General features: G+C 26.0%; 1 long non-coding RNA gene across 1 annotated transcript; it reads right to left on the reverse strand.

The window, feature by feature from the left end:
- Positions 1-1,813: 1,813 nt before the first annotated feature.
- LOC145156341 (uncharacterized) lies at positions 1,814-2,958 on the reverse strand. Its single transcript, XR_013736622.1, has 3 exons — positions 2,857-2,958; positions 2,132-2,242; positions 1,814-2,008 (listed from the first exon to the last, which is right to left on the reverse strand). It is a non-coding gene; the product is annotated as an uncharacterized LOC145156341 (long non-coding RNA).
- Between the last annotated feature and the right edge of the window lie 11,319 nt (positions 2,959-14,277).

Below are 14,277 nucleotides of genomic sequence, written 5' to 3' on the forward strand. Positions count from 1 at the left end.
GATCCATTTCGTCCATGCGAAGAAAATGAAGAAGTCCTTGGTCTAGAAGTACCATACCTTAATGCAATTGGAGCTCTTATGTATCTTACCAATTGTACTAGACCTGACATTTCTTTCGCTGTAAACTTGCTAGCAAGATTTAGTTTAGCCCCAACAAAAAGACATTGGAATGGAATCAAACATATTTTTCGATACCTTCGAGGAACTAGTGATTTAGGGTTATTTTACCCTAACAATTCAAAACAAGGCTTGATTGGTTATGCAGATGCAGGTTATTTGTCTGATCCTCATAAAGCTAGATCTCAAACTGGATACATATTCATGAATGGAGGTACCGCAATTTCCTGGCGTTCTCAAAAGCAAACACTTGTTGCCACATCCTCAAATCATGCTGAAGTAATTGCACTAAATGAAGCTAGTAGAGAATGTACATGGTTGAGATCAATGACACATCTAGTTTTAACTTCATGTGGACTTGAAAAAGATATAGGTCCAACTTTAATATACGAAGATAACTCAGCATGTGTTACTCAAATGAAAGAAGGATATATCAAGAGCGACAGGACAAAACATATACCTCCAAAGTTTTTCGAGTACACTCAAGAGCTTATAAAGAACTATCAAGTTGAAATCAAATATGTTCAATCCAGTAACAATGCAGCAGACCTTTTTACGAAGGCACTTCCTACTGCAATCTTCAAGAAACATGTCCATGGCATCGGAATGCGACATGTGCATATAATATAATGTGACAGATGTCTAAATAAGGGGGAGTCAACTATACACTGCACTCTTTTTCCCTTCGCTAAAGTTTTTTCCCACTGGGTTTTCTTTAGCAAGGTTTTTAATGAGGCAGTACGTCAAAGTTGAATGCTAAAATGATGTCATCCAAGGGGGAGTGTTGTAAATAATTGGTGGTGTTGTAAATAATTGGTGGATGACATAATAATTGGTGCATGGTAAATTTGTCAACATTTCTAACTAGTTACAATTATATGTTAGTAAAATTTGTAATATAAATACCCCTCCATTGTAAAAGAATGAAACACACCAAAAGTGATAAGAGATATAAATTTCATATTCTCTCTAAATATTCTTTCTTCTCAATTAAAGTTATTATCAAAGTTTACTAGTTTGGTTCGATTTATAGTTACATTAATTACACTTAATTCATAACAATATATATATATATATATATATATACTAGGTTACAACCCGTGGAAACCACGGGTAAAATATTTATAAACCATTTAAATTATTAATAAGATTTAAGATTTTTTTTAAATTTTTTGTATTGGCTATTTAAAATTAATATATATATATATATATATATATATATATATATATATATATATATATTTATTTATTTATTTGAATATCCAATATATGTTATACATATGTATGTGAAGACATTTAATATAATTATCATTTTCAAAACAAAATATTAATTTGAATAGAGTGTAAAGAAAAATATAATCAATAATGGAAATGATATTGATATACGGAAAATTAAATATAACCGAAACAAAATAAATAAAAACAAAACAATAAATTACAAATTAAAAAGTATAGCCTGTAGGAACCATGGGTAAAAAAGTTGATTTATATTTTTTAAATGTTAATCTTATACGTCATTTTTTTTTCATACAATCACAATTAATAATCAACATAATTAAATCAAAACCAGACACGTAAAGACAAACCAAAACAAACCTGACACGAAATAACCAGGTTTGGTAAAAGCTTTCGATACGTTTAAGTAAACGAGTTGATATACACGACACGGAAAGCAAACGGGTAAAATTAGGATCAAGACATTAAACTAAAAGAAGACCTATTTAATAATATCTATTTTTTAAATGAACATAAAAATGACAATTTGACATGTGTGGATGGTCAATGATGCATTGTTATTTCCCTCAAAAGATACATCTTTTACAGATACTTCATTCACCTCGTCTATGGCCAACTTAGTTCCATTTTCCTCTTGATGTGATGATACATCATTCTGAATACAAACTCAATAACAAAAAAAAAAGATTATGGATACTTTTAAAAAAATTAGAGGTATATTTTGAATAGAAAAGAAACAATAAAAACAAATGTTAAGTTATGGCTGTCATGAATATACCGTTAATAAATTCTGTTTTTGTAGTGCATACTCTTGTTCATCTAGAATGAAATAAAAAACGACTTTATAGTCGTCTTCTCCAATTAACTTCCACCCATCATCACCTTACACCTGGAAATCACAATGAATGACAAAAAGAAAAACAAATATAGCTAATTACAGTGTAATCATCGATGACATATATTTCTTATGATAAAAAAAACCAAGCACTTAGCTAATTACTTCCAACAAAATGTGTGAAAATGAATGTTAATTTAAACAAAAGAAATTATAAACTTCCAATTCCAAATTGACGCCTTTAACACTTGTGCAAGTTCAATTTCTAATCGTCACTTTGGAGAAGAAGTGTTTGTCACGATTGTAACTTCAAGTAGATGCGACCGAAAGTGAGAGTTAGAGGTATATATAAATCGAAAACCTACCCATCGAGTATAAAATTAGATATGATTAGGATTTCTGATTTCTCCATGGAATTCAAATCTATTTCCTATTTTGTTGGGAGAATTGGTGAAAAATGACAGCTAGAAAGAAAGAAAGCATTAGCAATTCAAATCATTCGAACAAACAAAAACCTTCAATTCAATCAACAAACAACATTAGCAATTCAAAAAATGGGCAATCAAAGAAACAAACATGACAAATCAAGAAAGAAGAAAGAAATGCGAGAAGAATAAGACCCAGAGAACGAAAAACATAAAAATATAAAAATATAAACATGTTTTTACCTCCATAGATTCTTGAAAGCAGCAGCAACAATCTGGTCGAAGATATGAAATTGCAATCCTATAAAACTTAGATGCACGATTATTTATGGTATCGATTTCATTCCTCATATTTATAGAATCGATTTGTGAGTTTTAAAATTCAAATCAATATCTACTTTCCAAAATAGATAAGAGAAATCGGGGGAATAGGAAACGTGATTTTGGGAATAAACCGATCAGAAGAAATTTGGGATATGCTATAGTTGTGGATTTTAAAGGTGAATGGCAATTTTGGCAGTTCGCTTTGAAATTCTTGGGGTTAAAAATTGACACGTGGCAAAAATGGATTCTTTTATTAGATAGGAAGATATATATATATATATATATATATATATATATATATATATATATATATATATATATATATATATATATAGGGATAGGGAATATACATTACAGCCTCACCTAAGCTTAGGTACTAAACCTCTAAAATATTTCGTTTTAACTTAGTAATTAAACTCGATTTGGTTTTCATTTGGTAAATATATCGCCCCCAATAACTTTTCTTCCCTCCATTATCGTTTTACCATCCTTGTTTTCATTCTTCCATTATCGTTTATTACTTCACCCTAATGAACATTATTGTTTTCCACTGTCACGAAGGTCGAAGATAATCAATGTTCTTGCTTCCTTATCAAAACTATTGTGTACATCATGAATCTACATCTTCAATTGTTAATCGTGAATCCCTTAATCGCCATATTTATATTGTAAAACAACTTATTTTCATGAGGTTTAGTACCTAAGCTTAGGTGGGGCTGTAATGTATATTCACTTTTCCCTATATATATATATATATATATATATATATATATATATATATATATATATATATATCATACTATACTTATAAATGAGACATTTTTTCTTAAACCTCACGCATTTAAAACCCCCACAAAAATTTGCAAACACCTCATGCATCATGCTATACTTATAAAGGAGACATTTTTCCTTGAACCTCATCCATTTGAAACACCCACAAAAATTTGCAAACACCTCATGCATTTGAAACCTCCAATTTTAATGAATATCACTCAAAAATCTCTTAATAATGATTAACAATTCAAATGTTTTATAACTTATATAATATACTTAATAAACAATTAGTGGATAGTCTACTATAAAAAGGCCAATATTTTTTAGTAGACACACAAATACAAATCACATACAAAATTCACAAAGAAAACGAGTTTAAAGGTTTTTGTGTTGGTTTGAGGGCTTTGGACCATTTTCCGAGCCATGTTATTATGTTGAAGTTTTTAATTTGTAAGTGGTTATATACTAATTTTTTTATATTTTCTTGGTTCCAGTATTCTTTTAAGAATATCATTGTATGTTGTGGTTGAAATTTTAATGTAAATTAGATTAGATTCATGTTATCGATCATATGTTATGGAATTTGATATATATAATATTTAATTAACTATTGTATACATATTTGTATGTTCGTGTTGCTTCAAAGCAATAATTAATTAAAAATCATAGATATGTCATATTATTTATATTATCCATCTAAGTCTCTTTTAAAATGCAAATTGTATATCTTATCACTTTATATTTTAGTATATATTTAACATTTTAGTTATAATAATAAATGCTTTTTAAAAGTTTCTTTCACTTATTAATAATAACAAGTGGTTTTAAAATTAATGAACAATCATTATAAATAATAAAATCAAATTATAAAAATCATCGATATGTCATATTATCCATACAAGTCTATTTTGAAATGCAAATTGTCTATCTTATCACTTGATTATTTAGTGTATGTTTCATATTTTAATAATAATATTAAGTGTTTCTTAAAAGTCTGATTTAACTAATTATTAATAATAAGTGGTTTAAAATTAATGAATAATAATTTTAAATGATAATAACATCAAATTATAAATTACATTTAGCTACAAATAAATTGTATTTTAAATGAACATCGTTATTGAAATTAGAAAATGATCGCATAAGTAAAAATATAATAAATTATTGTTAAAAATAATAGTAAATAGATAATTATATTTAATTCTATCAATGAGGAAGGTGGGTTAATGCCAGTGAATAGTATTGTTCAATATATATATATATATATATATATATATATATATATATATATATATATATATATATTAGTGTGCAAATATTATCTCAAAGTTAATATCAATAACATAACCATTTTAAACATATATTTTTTCAATATTTTAACAATATATTTTAACATGCGTTGCGCAACGCGCTGGAATTCTTCGAGTTTGAATATAAAGGAGACATTTTTACTTGCACCACATGCATTTGAAAACTCCATGACTTTTCAATTTCTTTATAATAATTATTATAAATTTATTAATAATGTTAAATTAATGCAAAAACTAAATTCTAATCATAAATTAACTAAACTACAATATTAAAATATTATATTTTACTTCTATTTATAAAATTATGACTTTAAGTTTTTAAAATATTATAGTTGACTTATTAGTTTAGATATGTTGTTGTATGTGAGCATTTGTCATTTTAAAGTCACAAATTTTGTATAATTTATGATTTTATGCAAGATAGTTCAATTATTAAATTCAATATAATGTTAAATAGTTAACTTAAATCAAAATTTCAGTTAAACTTGAAAAAAATCGAGAGACTATTCTATAAATAGTTAAAAGTTATAAATTATAGTGTTAAAGCTAAACTGTAATCCTAAATCAACAAAAAAAACCATGAAACTATTTTCTATAATCATTAAGAATCTTCAAATAAGTAGCATAAATATAACTTACAATAAGAATAGTTAAAAACAAAAACAATGTTTGTTGTTTTAAATAATTACAATCAAAGAAACTAACAATATTTATCAAATAAATTTTAAAAAAAATTAAATTTCTAAAACCAAATTAAAATAATTAAGAGTTTCCAAATATGTTATTTAATATAACTTACAACAACGATAGTTAAAAGTAACATTATATACAAAAATTATATTGTTATCTTTAAAAGCAAAAACAGTGTTTGATGTTTTAAATAATTACAATGATAGAAATTAAAATCTTAAGCAGATAAACTTATTATATTAAATATTATTCACTAGTAACCCGCAGGTAGAGGTCATTCAGACAATTAAAATTATAGTATTTTAAAAAATGTCTACATCATCATATAATTAAAAAGGAACAATGTTTATACCAACTTATTATAAGATTTATTATATAAGAGCTAACAATAACATCATTGATATATTTAAAAAACATATATTTGTAAAGATTTCAAATACATTGTTCTATTATGCGCAACGTGCGGGTAATCGCCTACTCTATATATCTTATAATAGAAGCATTTTTCCTCAAACCACATTCATTTGAAACCCCCTTTTTTAACTTCCTCAAACCACATTCATTTGAAACCCCTTTTTTTAACTAATGCAACTCAAAAGTTTTCTTAATTATGATTTAATACTCAAAAGTTTTATAACTTATATTATGTTTAATTAGCATTTAGTGAAAAGTTTACTATAAAAATGTTAATCTTTTAGGAAAACAAGCATACAAATCATATACAAATTTCAGAAAGAAAACAAGCTTAAAGGTTTTTGTGTTGGGTTGAGGTCTTATGACCACTTTTGGGGATATGTTATTATATTAGAGCTTTTAATTTGTAAGTTTGTTATACTAATTCGTTTTTATATTTTCTTTGTTTTTGAATTATTGTAACACGGCGGTTCTATATTGTGGTTTAATCGTTAATATATTGATCATATGTTATATAGGGTGATGTCGAAAATATTTAATTAAATATTTTAAATATGTTTTTTTTTGTTTTGTAATTGTACCGTTTCAAAAAGATAATTAATTTAAACTCATACATATATTATACTTTCCATCTTTCTCTCTCTCTCTCTCTCTCTCTCTCTCTCTCTATATATATATATATATATATATATATATATATATATATATATATATATATATGAGAAAAGTGAATATGTGGTTGTTATGTACCTAAGCTTAGCTATAGAACCTTTTAAATGACGTAATTTTAATCAAAACAAATACAATTTCATTTTCTCTTAATTTTGTTTTAATAGAATACCATTGAATTGAGTTAAATTATGGAATGAAAAAAGATCAATTATATATCCTTTTATTGCAAAACACCATTGAAGTTTATAGGGAAAGTAAAAAATCAATACTTTTTAACAAATATAACTCAAACATTTTGTCCTTCAATTGAAAAACTATATCAAATGATATGTGAAAACCTTGACTGAGTTATTCCATGTTCTTCTTTTATCTTTTATTGTATTAGTTTTCATTTAAAATTTAGTAGGGCTGATTAAATGGTCATGACTTTTAATGCTTTAAGTTCTTAGACACAATGAAGGAAAAGAACATAAATTCGATCGATCTAGTAATTCGCATGATTAAGGAAGAACAATAAATGAGATATAATGATTAGTTTGGATATATATGGATTAAAACTACATAGTTTGGAGGGTTCTACATATAAGCTTAGGTACATAACAGCCACATATTCCCTAAGCCCTATATATATATATATATATATATATATATATATATATATATATATATATATCTTATAAAGCTAGCATTTTTCCTTGAACCTCATGCATTTGAAACTCCGAAGACTATTAAAGTTGTATTTTTACTTAAACCATATTCATTTGAAACCTCCTATTTGAATGAATACCACTCAAAAGCCTCTTAATAATGATTAACTATTCAAAGGTTTTATAACTTATATAATATGTTTAATAAGCAATTAATGGATAGTCTACTATAAAAAGATCAATCTCTTTGAGTAGAAACACAAATACAAATCACATACAAAATTCACAAAGAAAACAAGTTTAAAGGTTTTTGTGTTGGTTTGAGGGCTTTGGACCATTTTCGAGCCATGTTATTATGTTAAAGTTTTTAATTTGTAAGTTTATTTTATATATATATATATATATATATATATATATATATATATATATATATATATATATATATATATATTGGTTTAAGTATTCTTTTAAGACAATCATTGTATGTTGTGGTTGAAATTTTAATGTAAATTAGACTACATTCGTATTATCGATCATATGTTATGGAATGTGATATAAATAATATTTAATTAGATATTGTATATATGTTTGTATATTTGTGTTGCTTCAAAGAAATAATTAATTAAAAATCATGGATATGTCATATTATCCATGTAAGTCTCTTTTAAAATGCAAATTGTCTATCTTATCACTTTATATTTTAGTATATGTTTAACAATTTAATTATAATAGCAAGTGTTTTTTAAAAAGTTTTCTTTCACTTATTAATAATAATAAATGGTAAATTATAAAAATTATGGATATTTTATATTATCCATGAAAGTCTCTTTTGAAATGCAAATTGTCAATCTTATCACTTTATTATTTAGTATATGTTTCATATTTGAGTAATATATCTTATAAAGCTAGCATTTGTCTTTGAACCACACGTATTTGAAACTCTTAAGACTATTCAACTTATATTTTTACTTAAACCATATTCATTTGAAACCTCCTATTTGAATAAATATCATCAAAAGTCTCTTAATAATGATTAACTATTCAAAGGTTTTATAACTTATATAATATGTTTAATAAGCAATTAATGGATAGTCTACTATAAAAAGGTCAATCTCTTTGAGTAGAAACACAAATACAAATCACATACAAAATTCACAAAGAAAACAAGTTTAAAGGTTTTTGTGTTGGTTTGAGGGCTTTGGACCATTTTCGAGCCATGTTATTATGTTAAAGTTTTTAATTTGTAAGTTTATTATTATTATTATTATTATTATTTTATATATATATATATATATATATATATATATATATATATATATATATATATATATATATCTTGGTTTAAGTATTCTTTTAAGACAATCATTATATGTTGTGGTTAAAATTTTAATGTAAATTAGATTACATTCATATTATCGATCATATGTTATGGAATATGATATAAATAGTATTTAATTAGATATTGTATATATGTTTGTATATTTGTGTTGCTTCAAAGAAATATATAATTAAAAATCATGTATATGTCATATTATCCATGTAAGTCTCTTTTAAAATTCAAATTGTCTATCTTATCACTTTATATTTTAGTATATGTTTAACAGTTTAATTATAATAGTAAGTGTTTTTTAAAAGTTTTCTTTCACTTATTAATAATAATAAATGGTAAATTATAAAAATTATGGATATTTTATATTATCCATGAAATTCTCTTTTAAAATGCAAATTGTCAATCTTATCACATTATTATTTGGTATATGTTTCATATTTGAGTAATAATATTAGGTGTTTCTTAAAAGTCTTATTTAAATTATTAATAATAATAAGTAGTTTAATATTAATTGAACAATAATTTTAATTGATCATAACATCAAATTAAAACTTATGTGATGTTAGCTACAAATAAATTGTAGTCTAAATGATCATCATTATTGAAATTAGAAAATAATCACCTAAGTAAAAAATTTAAATTAATCAATCATAACATTTGTTATAAATAATACTAAATAGATAATTATATTTCATTCTATTAATGAGGAAGGTGGGTTGATGTCAATGAATAATATTGTTCAAAATAGTTGAGATTTTATATATATATATATATATATATATATATATATATATATATGTATATATATATATATATATATTTATAAATTAGTGTAAAAATTAATGTCAATAAATAACCATTTTAAACGTATATTTTTCAATATTTTAACAATATATTTTTAACCTGCGTCGCGCAACGCACGGGAATTCGTCTAGTTATACTTATAAAGGACACATTTTTCTATCACCACAATCATTTGAAACTTCCATTTATTTTCATATTTCTGTATAACAATGATTCCATAATATTTATTTAAACCTACATAACTTTTCAGTATCATCTAATTAACAACTACCACTCAATAGTTTTTTTTAACTTATGATACTTAATAGTTCTTATGACACCAATTGATTAAAATTGATATATATATATATATATATATATATATATATATATATATATATATATATATATATATATATAACTAGCCATTTACCCGTGCCAAGCGACGGGTACGAATAGTTTGTTTTGACAATTAGTTTCTTTTCGGAAGGCAATGATAAAGTTCCATTTCAAAGATTCTTTGCATTTAGGAAAATGTGATATTGATAATAATATAATGTATTAGCAAGTATCACTACGCGTTAGTTTCGATTCAGCAATTTTATTTTTTACTTTTTTTACGAACAATGTATTTGTCGCTTCAATTTTGAGGTGTGTAAGAAGTATTTTTCCTCAAACCACATTCATTTGAAACCCCCTTTTTTAACTTCTTCAAACCACATTCATTTGAAACCCACTTTTTTAACTAATGCAACTCAAAAATTTTCTTAATTATGATTTAACACTCAAAAGTTTTATAACTTATATTATGTTTAATTAGCATTTAGTGAAAATTTTACTATAAAAAGGTCAATCTTTTGGGAAGACATGCATACAAATCATATACAAAATTCAGAAAGAAAACAAACTTAAAGGTTTGTGTGCTGGGTTGAGGTCTTATGACCACTTTTGGAGATATGTTATTATATTAGAGCTTTTAATTTGTAAGTTTGTTATATTAATTCGTTTTTATATTTTGTTCGTTTTTGGATTATTGTAATACAATCATTCTATATTGTGGTTTAATCGTTAATATATTGATCATATGCTATATAGGGTGATGTCGAAAATATTTAATTAAATATTTTAAATATGTTTTTTTGTAATTGTACCGTTTCAAAAAGATAATTAATTAAAACTCATACATATATTATACTTTCTATCTCTCTCTCTCTCTCTCTCTCTCTATATATATATATATATATATATATATATATATATATATATATATAATTGAGGTCAAAACACTTCAACTAAAATTCATTTAAAATCTAATATTTCAAAGGCTTTTTAATAATGATTGTAATAATTTCAATATGTGTTACTTAATTGATTGATTAATAAAAATATTAATGTTTTGAAACTCCTAACTCTTAAACTTATATTATTTAATTTGTTAGTTAACTAAAATATTTTTCCTACATAAAGATAACATTTTTATGTTTGGTTACTCATATTTGTTTATGTAATTAGAAAACAAGGTATACATAGAATGACTACTTCAATTTTACATAGGAATCGATACCACTAGAGAGGTATGTTGTCTTTAACCGGTGGTAGGAGATCCACATACCATTTTTAATTATTTATATTAATACTTAGTAATATTTATTTTATATTCCTATTCACCTTAATTTTTTAGGTACAAATTAAGGAAGATGATTCTCGGCGCACCAACATAAAGTCAAACGTACGCCTTGAAAAATATGTAATTAAAATTAGATATCATATTTACTAATCGACTTATTTTAAAACTATTGATGACATTTATGTATAATGATATATTTTGTATGACTTCATTCTTAATTTGAATGTTTAATATTTGAAAGTTTAAATATGAAAAACACACGGATATTCGCCTAGTATACTTATAAAGGAAGCATTTTTCCTTTCACCACACTCATTTGAAATTGTCATGGATTTTTCCTTTCACCACATTCATTTGAAACTCTCATGACTTTTCAATTTCTTTCTAATAATGATTATAAGTTGGTTAATAAGGTTAAATATATATCAAACCTAAAGTGTAATCATATATAAACTAAATTTCAATATTAAAAAATATCTTTACTTCTACATATAAAGTTATGTTTTTTAACTTTTAACATATTATACTTAATTTATTAATTTTAATATATTGTTGGATGTAAACCATTATCATTTTAAAGCTATAAATTTTGAACAATTTGTATAAAATACTTAAATTATTAATTTAAATATAATTTTATAGGCTCAACTTAAATATAAATTTTAGTTTAACTTAAGCAACTCAAAGCATATTTTGTAAATAGTTAAAAGTGATAAATTGTAGTGTATTTCTAATAATGATTATAATTTGGTTAATAAGGTTAAATAAATATCAAACCTATAGTGTAACCATAAATAAACTAAATTTCAATATTAATCTGCGATCTGGTTTTCACTCTGATTCAAAAGGTTTTTGAATCAAATTCTGGTTCAAAAAGTTTCCGCACCTTTTGAAGTGAAAAGTATTCTTGATCTTCAGTTGTGATTCGATTCTGCAACTGATTTGTTGAATCGAGTGTTCTACTTGATTTTTCTGTTCAATTCAGCAATTTGCTTTCAAATTCTCTTTGATTTCTTAGAAAATTTTAATCCGTACATCAATGGCGAACTTCAACTTAAACTCAATGACTTCATACTCTCATCTGCTAGGATCTTCAACTAAGATTCCTATTCTCATTCCGGAATACTATGATCAGTGGTCTGATCGTATGCAAGACTACTTGAATAGACTCGATGAAGAGCTTTGGTCATGCATCTTAGGGAATGTTACTCTTCCGACAAATCTTCAACCGATTGGATCTTCATCTGGTACTACGAGTGTTGATGCTCAAACTAATCGAATGAAGAAACTTGAAAAACGATGTATAAGGGAGTTACGCGGTGCATTGCCTCCAGTTGTGTATAACTATGTCAGAAGTTGTACAACTGCAAAAGAAATCTGGAATAATCTCAAAGAAAAGTTTCAAGGAAGCGAGAAGACGAAAATTAATTCGGTTAAGCACTGTTTGATTGAATTAAAAGATTTCAAGCAAAAAGATGGTGAGTCGATTGAAGGTTACTATGATAGGCTGAATGAGTTGATCTATAAATGTCATCGTCATGGCATTACAAGGACGACTATGGAATTCAATTTGACGTTCATCATGGGTCTACGAAACGAATGGAGGAATGTTACTTTAATGGTGAAAACACAACAGAGTTTCGACACATCATCATTGAATGATTTGTATAATGTACTAAAGACTCACAAAGGTGAGGTAAATGAGATGGCTGAAGAATCGAAATTAAGCTTGGGTGGACCATTGGCTTTAGTTTCGAAAGTTTCAGAAAAGGAACAGGTTGAAGAAGAGAATTCTGATGAAGAAGGGTTTATTGTGAATTTGGATGATGAGGTTGTTGCGTTTTATTCAAATAACAAAGTAAAGAAATTTTTCAAGAAACCGTTCAATTCAAAGTCGAAAAATGTTGATGTGAAAGGAAGTTTTTTGTCGAAGGCTGGAGGAGAAGAGAAGAAGAAGAGTGAGAAAAAGGAAGTAGAGAAAGAAGAGACAAAATTTGAGAAGAAGATTAAAGGTGATTAAGGAATTGATTGTCATTATTGTCAAGGAGCCAATCATATGGCTAGTGACTGTCAACTTCGTAAAAAGGATGAGAAGAAAAACAAGGTGAAGGACGAAGCCTATTACGTTGAGAGGTTGGAAGAAGTAAGGGCAAAGGCGAAAGGAATGTCTCTGGTGGCAAATGGAGAGGTCGATGATGAGAATGAAGGAACTTATCAGATATGGTCTTCGGGATCGGATGACGAAGAAATGCGTAATCCTACGCATGGAACCATGTTTGCGAAATTTGAGGATGCATCTAACGAAGCGGTGACAGGTCGTTGCTTCATGACTAAAAGTTCTGACAAATCACCAATGACCACCAAGGTACGCACTATTCTTCAATCTTTTAATATTCCTTTGAGTGCATATGATTCTGAATTAATTGCTTTTGATGATACTGTTGCTTATTTCGATGCTTTGGTTATCTCTGCTAGCAACGAGGCTAAGAAATCAACTTCTCAGTTGATAGAAGTACAGAAGTAGTTAGATGCCAAGAAAATAAGAATTGACAGTTTAGAGTTGCAGATTTCAAATATCATGTGTGATAGGGATTCGTTAAGCAGTGATGTTAAAATGTTGTTAGCTCAAAGAAATATATATTGTAATTATGCAAAGCGTTTATATGCAAAATTGAATGCTTTGCATCATTCGTCTGATATTAGCAAAGAACAACATAGGAAGTTATTACCTTTTATAGCATTCGAAAGAGACAAAATTGATAGCTTGTATTATGATTGTGAGAAAACCATAGCAGAATTCGATAAAGTACCTGATAATCGATTTGCTTATGGTATTGTTAAGATAGATGGATATTTGAATGCTGATGAACTTGTTGACATTGTGAATGATACCTTAACCAAAAATGAACAAATCAAAATTTTGAAAAGAACTGAGAATTCGAAACTTGACTCTCAATCTAATTTCGCTGATGTCGATGATAATTCTGATAGTTTTAGCGAAATCAGTGAAATTGAGGAAGAGGAAAGTGTCGATTGTTCACAGTTGTCTGTCATTAATGTTACATCTAAGTCTAAAGGAAAAGAAAAATGTAA

The sequence above is a fragment of the Lactuca virosa genome, chromosome 2 (genome assembly GCF_052849685.1).
Source record: "Lactuca virosa cultivar CGN04683 chromosome 2, Lactuca_virosa_CGN04683_v6, whole genome shotgun sequence".
Classification (NCBI taxonomy): domain Eukaryota; kingdom Viridiplantae; phylum Streptophyta; class Magnoliopsida; order Asterales; family Asteraceae; genus Lactuca; species Lactuca virosa.